Genomic DNA, 11087 nt, shown 5'->3' with positions numbered 1-11087 from the left:
CCATACGGGCCAGTCGTGTCCGACTCTGGGGTTGCGCACCCATCTTGCTTAAGAGGCCGGGGGCCAGCGCTGTCCGGAGACACTTCCAGGTCACGTGGCCAGCATGACGAAGCTGCTCTGGCGAGCCAGCACCAGCGCAGCACACGGAAACGCTGTTTACCTTCCCGCTATACAGTGGTATCTATTTATCTACTTGCACTTAAGGGTGCTTTCGAACTGCTAGGTGGGCAGGAGCTGGGACCGAACGACGGGAGCTCACCCCGCCGCGGGGATTCGAACCGCTGACCATACGATCGGCAAGTCCTAGGTGCTGAGGTTTTACCCACAGCGCCACCCGCGTCCCACTGAAAGTATCTATTACTGTCTTTCTGTTACCAGTACAAGCAATTCTTCCAATTTAGAGCATGAGAATGATATTCATTCTGCAATGTAAGCTTTGCATACTTTCACAATCACATGTTGTGATATATTTTTTAAATAATTTATCTAATTTTGAGCTATTTACTCCTAACATATATCTGTTGCACAGCATAGAGAAGAGAGCATAGAAGGTATCTTTGGTGTCAAAATTAAAAAGAAAAGGAACATTTTGAATCAAGTTGTCTGGCAGTTCGGTTTTGCTCACTCATTTAGCATTTTCCTAACAGGTATTTGTTTATATCCCACCTTTCCTTAGCATACTTAAGGCAGCTAGCAAAACCCAATGTGGGATGAAGCAGTGACACTAAATCAATTTTCTTTCCCCTTTCCCTTTTTCTTTTAAAAATGAGATCGGAATCTTATGATGGCAGATTATGATAACCTTGTGGAAAATTGAGGGATGATCTCTCCATCAGCTACCACTAAATGAGAATGTCTTCAGCCACTGCTTTTGCTACAGGGAATAAATGTTGCAGAAACATGGATGGCAAATGGAAAGCTTCATTTAAAAGGAGAACATACACACCCAAGTCCCTAGCTATGAGAAAAGATCTAGGAGGTTTGCCATTTACTCTGGATTTCTTTGTACAAGTTATTTTCTTAGAGATTTCTTACAAGAGTCATTAAAAAATCCCACCAGATTCTTAGATGTTCTGTCTTCCAGTCTGTTTCTGGGCCCAATTTTAAGAGCCAGTTTTCATCTATAAATATCTAAATTTAAGCCTTGGGTTACTTGAAATATCACTTTCTTGCATACACCAATGTGGTTTTTAATATCTTTGTCTGAGACCCTGCTCTGAGTGCCCCTGCCAAATGACATCAGGTGATAGAGGTCCTTACCCTTATGGGAGATATGTATGGCCACTTCTCTATTGGTTTTTAAAATACATTTTAAGATTTCTTTTTAATTCCTCATAGCCAAACTGCATTTGGATATTTTTCTGGAGTTCTCTTTTTGCAAATACAGTGGTACCTCAGGTTACAAACACCTCGGGTTACAAACACTTCGGGTTACAGACTCCGCTAACCCAGAAGTAATACTTCGGGTTAAGAACTTTACCTCAGGATGAGAGCATCTTGGAAGATCCTATGAATACAGTATCAGAAGTATTGAAAGAAATTGATAAGTTTGGACAATTGGCAGGATTTATGTTGAATAAGAAAAAAACCAAAGCAATTATTAAAAATACTGACCAGGAGTTAGTTAATAGAGTACAGCAGCAAACTGAGATAGAAGTGGTTAAGAAAGTAAAATATTTAGGGGTTTGGTTAACCCCCAGGAGTATTGACTTGTTTCAGAACAATTATATTCCAACATGGAATAAGATTAAAAGGGACCTTGAGGTATGGGGAAGAATGAAACTTTCTTTTTGGGGAAGAATTACAACGATAAAAATGAATGTGCTACTGAAGATGTTATTTTTATTCCAAACAGTTCCAGTAATCAAGGGGGCAGCAATTTTTAAAAACTGGCAAAGAGAAATTTCAAGGTATATCTGGCAGGGTAAGAAGCCGAGGATAAAATTTAAGATTTTAACAGATGCAAAAGAAAGAGGAGGCTTCGACCTGCCAGACCTGAAATTATATTATGAAGCATCTTGCCTCTGTTGGTTAAAGGAATGGATAAAATTACAAGATACGGATGTGTTAGACTTAGAAGGTTTTGATAATAGATTTGGGTGGCACGCGTATTTGTGGTATGATAAGAAACGGGTCCACAAAGGTTTTGAAAATCATATTATAAGAAGGCCCTTGATTGAAGTATGGGAAAGATACAAAAATCTGTTGGAACAAAAAACTCCTTATTGGTTTATCACCGCTGGAAGCGATGAGCGTGAAGAAAGTCAATATGACAGGGGTTTAGGTAACATATGAGAAATTGATATGTAAAAGTGAAGGAAAATGGAAAATGAGACCATTTGAAGAAGTTAAGAATTATGTGAATGACTGGCTGCATTTTTTTCAAATTAATTTAGAAAAGATTTAAATGAAAGGACTTTGCTGATAAAGAATCCAAATTTCAGACTGACATATTAAATAATGACTGTAAGATCTTAGCAAAAATGTATAAGATATTGCTGGAATGGTATACGAAGGATGAGGAGGTAAAATCGGTGATGATTGATTGGTCCAAAGATATAGGACATAATATACAAATGGAGGAATGGGAAAGACTGTGGAAAGATGGTTTAAGATTCACTGCATGTACTGCTATAAAAGAAAATGTTATGAAGATGATGTATCAATGGTATATAACCCCCGTAAAGTTAGCAAAAATGTATAAGATAAGTAACAAATGTTGGAAATGTAAAGAAAAGGACGGCACTTTCTTTCATATGTGGTGGAGTGTAAGAAGGTAAAATGCTTCTGGGAAATGATTTATAATGAATTGAAGAAAATGTTGAAATACACATTTACTAAGAAACCAGAAGTGTTTTTACTTGGTATTACAGGGAATGAGATAAACAAGAAAGAGAAGAAGTTATTTTTATATGCAGTGACTGCAGCAAGAATATTGATGGCCCAGAAATGGAAACAAGAGGAGATGCCTACGATAGAAGATTGGAGAGCCAAAATGATGGCCTATGCGGAATTGGACAGAATGACAGGAAGGATTCGGAATCGACAAGATCAAAGATTTACAGAAGATTGGGAGAAGTTTATTCAATATTTGCAGAAACTAAGTGATAACCAGATTACGTTTGTAAGCTTTAAGGAAGCTCTGTGATGTGAAAATCTAATAATAAGTATAAATAATGAATTGAAGCTACCAGAATAATTAACAATAAGTAGGATTGTGTTAAAAGTTATAAAATGAAGGAAGTTCAGACAAATTGAGGGAAGTCAAAAGAATGGAATTAAGATTAAGAAGTTTGAATGTACAACTTTGTTTTCTTTTTTTGTATTTGTAAACCAATAAAAATATAATTTTTTTAAAAAAAGGATGAGAGCAGAAATTGCGTGGCGGCGGGAGGCCCCATTAGCTAAAGTGGTACCTCAGGATAAGAACGGTTTCAGGTTAAGAACGGACGTCCGGGACGAATTAAGTGCGTAACCACAGTATTTGTTTGCAGCTGTTATTTCACTGGTAGACCTTTTGGAAACTGTTTGTATTATCTTCTGGGCATGATGTCTTGCCTTCTGGAAACATGCCCAGCATGTTGGAGAACAGGGGTGTGTGTTGTATTGCCTATCCTGCTCCCCCCCCAATATGTCCTGTTTCTCTCAGGTGCAGTGGGAGGTCACTGTCTTATTCTCACCAGTACTGAAGTAAGATTCAGCTGGCAGTCCTCTTGGTTAATGTACTTAGAATGCAGGGGAGGCAATTTTGTCCTTTCCATCATACAGCAAAATGTATCAAGCCCAACCTGGGATCTCAGTTATTACATCTTTGGGAATCACACTCTTGGGGTTTTCTTTAAATCTTCCTTGGAAGAGTTGAAAGAACCTATCCTTTTCCTGCTCTTCAACCACCTTAACGATAGGAGCATATTTAAAGTTAATAAGTGTGGGAAGAGGTAACTAAACTGTATGCTCTCTTGTTTCCAGAACTGTTTTTGGAGGGGGACTGACTTTCTGTGTCTCTAGAGAGTCTCTTCAAAAGAACTCCGGCACAGGAGTCCCTAATGATATAAATTCTGTGGCAGTTGCAACAGGCAGAGTTTACGACGATGGAATATTGATCAACAGATGTAGCTTAGCTCAGAGACTTGAATAGACATGGATTAGATGCAAGACCCCATATGTTCCCCATCTCCAATTTCATTAATCTTATTGTGTTTGGTGGCTATGAGATACTCCTTTATATCAGATTATGGGAAAGACCTGATTGATAACGCTATCTAGAGAAATATTTATTTTGTGTCAATGATAGTACTTTTGATTCTGAAAACTTTTGTGCCGCAGCGTGCCAGTTGCAGAAGTCCTTGAACTCAATGGTTCTTTTTATTATGTGATATGAGATCTTTGTCCTTTGTAAATGAATAAAGAGTAATGGAGAGAAACGTTGGACTTTTTCTTTTAGCTTTGCCGTCACTGATTAAAGAAGCTGAAGGGGCTTTCTAGAAATAAGCTCTGTTTGGACCCAGGCACCTTAATTAAATTGATTGCTCAATTACTTTTGGACTAAAAGAAAGAAAGAAAGAGCAACACTTGATTAAAATTCTGCTCTGAAGAAAAATGAACACCTGTTTTTTGTAAACACTGCAGCCAGAGGGATCTCAGTCAATGCTTGCAAGAAAAAGCAGCACTAGCAAGTAGTGTTTGGGGAAGAAGCGGCAGCCCAGGACAATCCAGCAAAAGAGGGAAAAGGACATGCGTTTACATGCAAACAAAAGATAATCTTAAAGCTGTCACCTTAAGGGGACATACTAAGTTTTATTTGAATACTAATCAGCTTGCAGAATCCAGCATACAGAACTGTTGATAGCTGGCTTGGGATCAAGGGTGCTTTTCTGCATCTGGCAACAACATGGGTCATTCTGACTCCACTGTAAGCACATGTCAAAGAACGGGAGTCACTGAGGGGCAAATTACTCCATTCATTTCAAAGGATGGCACTCACCCAGCACAGAGGGAAGAGTGATGCCATATTGTACTTCCTTGAAATGTGTGAATAGCATCAACTGAAGCGAATGGCAACGTGCTTTTCCGAATGTGGCAAATGGATGGGATGAGGGAGAGATTTAGGATCTGTGCTTGGTTTCTGCTTTTGGCTCCTTGCACTTCTCTCTCTTATCTAAAATGCATCTTGCCCATTTCCTCTTGCAGGGACACATTATGCTCTGGGAGAGAGAGGTGCAAGATCAGTTCTGGATTTGATGGAGAAAAGTTTGGACAGAAAGCCTAAGGGAAATATGCACCCTATGGCTGCAAAGGTATGGATTTTTGTCCCATCTGAAACAAGCCTGGAAGGGAGCTACATGTGAATACAAAATGGCCAACTCTTATACTCAGAACAGAAAGCTACTAATTTTATAGTAGTCTGCTGCCTTCCTATTTTACAAGTTAATCTTCTTTCTCCCGAATCTAAGTTCTGTTCCTGAATCTACTCTTTTCCAGTCACTGCCAGATGTCATAGATCTCCAACCCTCTTTTCATTTTTAAGATCTATGAAAAGAAGGGGTGGGTGAGGGAAGACAGATTTTTGTAGCCCCTCACTGACTTACATCACTAAATGCCTTATTGCTTGATGATTCGCTGCTGCTTGTGCAATTGAACAAAATTGATTTAAGGTTATGCAAAGTGATGATACAGAGCCTAGGGCTTGCCGATCAGAAGGTCGGCAGTTCGAATCCCTTCAACAGGGTGAGCTCCTGTTGCTCGGTCCCTGCTCCTGCCAACCTAGCAGTTCAAAAGCACGTCAAAGTGCAAGTAGATAAATAGGCGGGAAGGTAAACAGTGTTTCTGTGCGCTGCTCTGGTTCGCCAGAAGCGGCTTAGTCATGCTGGCCACATGACCCGGAAGCTGTCTGCAGACAAACGCCAGCTCCCTCGGCCAGCAAAGCGAGATGAGCGTCGCAACCCCAGAGTCGTCCACGAATGGACTTAATGGTCAGGGGTCCCTTTACCTTTAAAGTGATGATACAGCAGTTTCCCCTATAGTGCTTGACCCATGATGGTTCTTTCACACGTGCAAGTCATCATATTATTTTCATTCATAACATTTCTGCACACCCTTTATATAAAGTACTCAGTGTAGGTATAAATATATAAAAATTGAACAATAAGATCTGTTTCATCCATACCTGGGCTGGTGATAGGCTATACAGCACAGGGTGCAGAAATGGAACAGGCAACCCTCTTTTCTACCATGCAGGTATTGCATGTAGAACGAGGACTCTTGTGTGTGGTGGAACATCTGGTCAATAAAAAAACATCTGAGTGATACAGGGAAGGGATGCATCCTTCACTCTGTCATCATATAAAACAATAGCGAGTCTTGGGCCACCTCACCAACACAGTTATTGCCACATAAGCTTTATGCTAGTCTTTAAGGCACCACAATATTCTTGTTTTTCCTGTGACTGGCTATCACAGCTGTTTTCTTCTAGAAAGGCACCAGCCTTTCTGAACACTGTGTACCGGCACAGTTTTCATGAGCAGGAGATGGTGACCTAACCTTGACTTCTCCCTTTCCCACTAGGTAGATATACCATAACAGTCCATCAAATTCTCTGCATTCCATCTTGTTTTATGTGTAGGTTAAACAGCATTCATATATGTTTATATGAGGGTGGGGATCCAGAATAGTAACACCAATCATCCACATTATATTACTGAATGCCTCTGTGTTTGTAGAACTCTTTGGGCCACAAGAGAAGAACGAAAGGTGGATTAGAATCATGGGAATAAATACAACAAGGTTATTGTTTGAGTTGCAATTCTTCCTGCTTCTTCTACTTTCTTTTTCTTTCTTTTTTCTTTTTTCGAGGGGGTTGTGTAAAGTTCTGCAAATGATTGTATTAATCCAATTATCATATGCTTCTGCCATGGGTTTCAGTGGCAGAGTTCCAGTAATTACTCTTCATTAGTATTCATTAGTACCAGGTCTTGCCTGATCTCAAGTTCATGTTGAATAAACTCGGCTGTAATATTTTTGATATGGGCTAGATGTAGAGGTCACCGTGGAGGCATTAATTAGGCCTGGTCGTCAGAAGATATTTTTGTGGCTCTTCAAATGAGTTTTGCTTCAGATGCGCCATGGCTTTCCACTCGTGAAGTGTGAGCAGATATGCAAAGCAGAGTTAGCAGCAAAGCCGACACTTCAGCGTCCTAAGAATCTAAGAGCGTAGGCCACAAGAAAGCCCAAACACACACACTGTCTGCAACGATCTTCCAAAAATGCACAGTGTTTCGGGACCATTTCTTTACAACTCTGACTTAAGCATGTATCTTCTGAACTCAAGTTAAAGTGGAAAGCGTGGGTGCTGGAAAATGACGCTGGGTGATTTTCTTGGAATAGATTTCTCCCCCAATTAGATGTTGTAAAGGATTGTAAGATCTTGAAGACATCTCTAACCAAATGCTAGACTCTGGAGAATTGGGGGAAAGAAATGGTAAAAACCAGCATGCTTGTATATTTTCTTTTTTTAAAAAAAAATCCTTTAGACCATTTCTTCTTTGGCAATGCTGAGATATGTCTCAGAGAGGAAGAGAATAACTTTCTTGTGCAAGAGGAGTAGACATCTTCTTCGTTCAGAGGCTGTATACTACTGAAAGCCAGCTTCTGGGGAGTAACCGCAGGAGAGTCTTATTGATTTCATGTCCTGTTTGTGGGCTTCCTATAGACATAGAATCACAGAATTATAGAGTTGGAAGGGACCAAGAGGGTCATCCAGTCCAACCCACTTCAATGAAGGAATCTTTAACCCAATGTGGGTTAAAGAACCTCAGGCTCTACCAACTGAGCTGGCTGGCTGCCCTGATTCAGAAGGGCTTTTCTTTTGTTCTTCTGTTTTGAGTAAAAATGAAAACTGCATAATAACAATTTTTTTAAAAAGAGGATGACATTGTTAAGCTCAAGCTAGCCTACACTTTACTCTCTATGCATGTATTTATGTATTTCTAGGTCAATGTCTTTTGATGTATTTAAAAAAGAAAAGAAATGTAATCTTATTTGTCTTTTCCATTTCATTAATTTTTGTTTGATTTTATAAAATATTATGAACTTGAAAAAGCAACAGCTATTCAAATTATCTCAGTAGGTCCTAGACAAGTTTTCAAGATATGGAGGCTTTGTACAAGAGATATTGATGGCTATTTGCAAATAGCTGTATCTTTCAGAAGTTTCATTTTTTAAATAAAATAATTTAAATAATAGGTAAGCAAGAAAATCTTCAATGAACATTGTAGTCTTATGCATACTTTGGCTTTTGCCTTACTGAAATAGCAAATCACAAACATAATAAGGTGATGTCCAATAAGTCTGCTCTGAGTATGACTAACATTGGAGATCACCCAATAATGTTAGGGCTCAGATACTGATATGCTATGCCTGGTGTATTAAATACCAGGAGTACTATGGATGAGAAGCCAGTCTTGTCAGTAGAAGCCCTGCTGTCAGGGACTGGACAGAGGAGGAATTGTGGAGATCGCCTCCCCAGCCTGAACCTTCCAGTGAAGAGGAAGACAGTATAGATTTACAACAGTGGTTTGTGGGAGGTCACAGTTCAGAGGCAGATGAAGGGCAAAGTTGGGAAAGTTGGGAAATAATGGGAAAAGTGTAAATGGCTTACACTTATCACGAGAAAGCATTCCAGAACCTGGCAAACAATGAAAGTAGGAGAGCAAAGGGCTCAGAGACAAATGGCCCTAAGCGGCCACCGTAAGGTGGGTGTTGCTGTTGATGATTGAGGAAGTGGAGAGAAGGGGGTGGTGGTGGGGATTTACTCGGAGCAACACCATTACTCCAAGAGGCTGCATTTCTAAGCTTCTCTCTGTGAATATTGAATAAAAGACATTGGAAAGAACTTTCCTTGTCTTATCTATTCCTGGCAGCCTACCGTGGGGGGATTGGATTCCCTGATGCCTGACACCTGCACAAGGACTTCTGGTTATGTGACAGGGCTGTCTCCCATGCATCCTGCTCATTGGCGGGGCAGGGAGTGCGAAGAATTCCAGACCAGCATGCGGGAAGAGGAGAGTGGGGAAACTCTTTATTCTGGAAAGCTGCAATGATGAAACATTTGCCATAAACTGTGGCATTGAATTCTATTCCAGTTCATTATTTGCTGTTTTGAATTCCTTTTGGTGTTTTCTTGTGCAGAATATTTAAGAATCAGCCACCCTTTCCCCCATGAGTAGGGCTAGGTAGTGTATAGGGCTAGGTAGGTTTTACTTTATTAAATTTCTCAGAGTTGCATCCAATGCTCTTCCAACTTGGAGTACATCCACTCAAATGAAATGATGCAACTACACTTCGCTGCATTCAATGGGTCTGTTCTGAGTAATACCTTGGCTGAATGCAGTCCTTAGTCACCAACCACAAGCAAAACCAACCAATATGTACAAGCTACAAAAATTTAAAACATACAAAAATAATGGAGACACAATCATACTGTCAACAGGTTAACATATCAGATTATGGCAACCTATAAAACTGCTAAAAAGCACCACTGACACAATTATAAACCATCCAGTTCTGAGGTGGGGAATTAACAGCCAATCCCTCAAATATGCTCAGGTGCCTGGCAGTAGAGGAAAGTCTTAACTCCATGCCAAAACTATGGTAAAGTTGGGGTCAGGCAGGCCTTGCCTGAGGGGAGAACTTTGCAGATTTTAAGGGCTGCAGCTCGGTGGTAGACTTGCCACTTTGCATGCAGGAAGTTCTCATATGTTACATCACACCACCCTCTTTTCTTGCACAGCAACCAGAGTTGTGGCACTCCCGCCTCTGTCGCTGGAGTGGGCTACAGGAGTTTCCTCTTCGTTGCTGCAGACCACAGCCCTACCCCTCTGTCCTCACTGCCCCTACCATTTGGCAGCTCCTGAAGTGTGCTCTGTGGGAAGGCACTTTCCAAGAGTGTGTGGTGGTGACCAGTGCTACATTCCTAGAAGAAGAGGTGCCAGAACTCACCATGAACACCTCCCTTGTTCTCTTATAATGGCAAGGTGAGAGGTGCCAGAACTGAGTTTTGGTGAGTTCTGGCTGGGGGAAAAAGCCCTGGTGGTGATCTTAAGAGAGAGAAAGAGAGTGAGGTGGATCTGGCACTAAACACTGCTGATATGTAGCCCCCAAAATATCCCACTGGGGAATAGGGCCCTCATTGGGGAAAAAGTTCCACACACTGGCAATGAAGAAGGAAAAAAATTACATTCCTTAAACAAATCTGTCAATAGACTCTGTGTTGCCAGATTGATTTTGTACACTTGCAGTTTTCTTGGCCATGAAGATAATAAAGCCCCATATTTAATGAAACTACCTTGGAAAGAAGGCATTCTAACACACCTCAAATTTTCTGCAATAAGCATCCTATTGGCTAAGAGTATATAGAATGCTAAGTTTTTATTTGTGTTAACATGGGAAGCAAAATTGTGACGGGACCATAATAGGGTTGGATTAGTTGAATTTTGATGGGACTATAAAAGGGTTGAATTTGAATGTTAGGCTTACTGGCGTTTGATTTGAGTTTACGAGTATGCTTGGGAGCAGAGGGCAGCAAAAGATGCTGTTAAGTCATTTCTGTCTACAGCATGCCCTGGTAAAATGGGAACTTGCCGATACAGCAGGCACCTGTGTCTTTTGTTTTTGGTGTTCTCCCACATTGAACTGTAGCAGAGTGGAGAATCAGGCTTGATGGGCTCCATATTTTACAACGCGCAACGCAACCCAACATCTGGGAAGCACTTAATGGAGAATTAATCTTGTTTTTAATGTGTGGGGAGCAGGGATAGCCCTAGGCATTTTGTTCTTGATTATTTGTGGTAGGTTTTATTTTTCCATCCTGTTGTCATGGTTTGCTGCCAAAAAAAAAAAAAAAAAAAAAAGGCAAGAAGGAAAGCTTGGCAAGCTGTTGGGAAATGGACTAACCTGTAAGGTGTAATGGTGTGCTTGTAATATGGAGATTATTTGGTCTGCCACCCTAAGTTTTCTTCTTGATGAACTCAGTGGAAATTACCTCCTGGCAAACAAATAAACCTAGGATTAGGTTGTTTGTGTCCAGCTGG

The 11087-nt window shown here is 40.5% G+C and overlaps 2 long non-coding RNA genes across 4 annotated transcripts in view; both read left to right on the top strand.

Moving 5' to 3' along the window:
* Positions 1 to 370: 370 nt before the first annotated feature.
* The window catches only part of LOC310676385, a 33237-nt gene continuing 22520 nt past the window's right edge, over positions 371 to 11087 (top strand). For 2 of the 3 annotated variants that reach the window (XR_014510518.1, XR_014510519.1), the window contains exons 1-2: positions 371 to 429; positions 5191 to 5297. This is a non-coding gene — a long non-coding RNA (uncharacterized lncRNA). Of the gene's footprint in view, positions 430 to 5190; positions 5298 to 6719; positions 6961 to 11087 lie in introns of those variants that run through there. The other variant, XR_014510520.1, reaches the window with a different exon arrangement.
* LOC310676407 lies at positions 436 to 1061 on the top strand. Its single transcript, XR_014510543.1, has 2 exons — positions 436 to 647; positions 771 to 1061. It is a non-coding gene; the product is annotated as an uncharacterized lncRNA (long non-coding RNA).

The sequence above is a fragment of the Podarcis tiliguerta genome (assembly GCF_965153285.1).
Source record: "Podarcis tiliguerta genome assembly, chromosome: 4".
NCBI classification, from domain to species: domain Eukaryota; kingdom Metazoa; phylum Chordata; class Lepidosauria; order Squamata; family Lacertidae; genus Podarcis; species Podarcis tiliguerta.
This window is presented reverse-complemented; position numbering and strand designations above follow the sequence as displayed.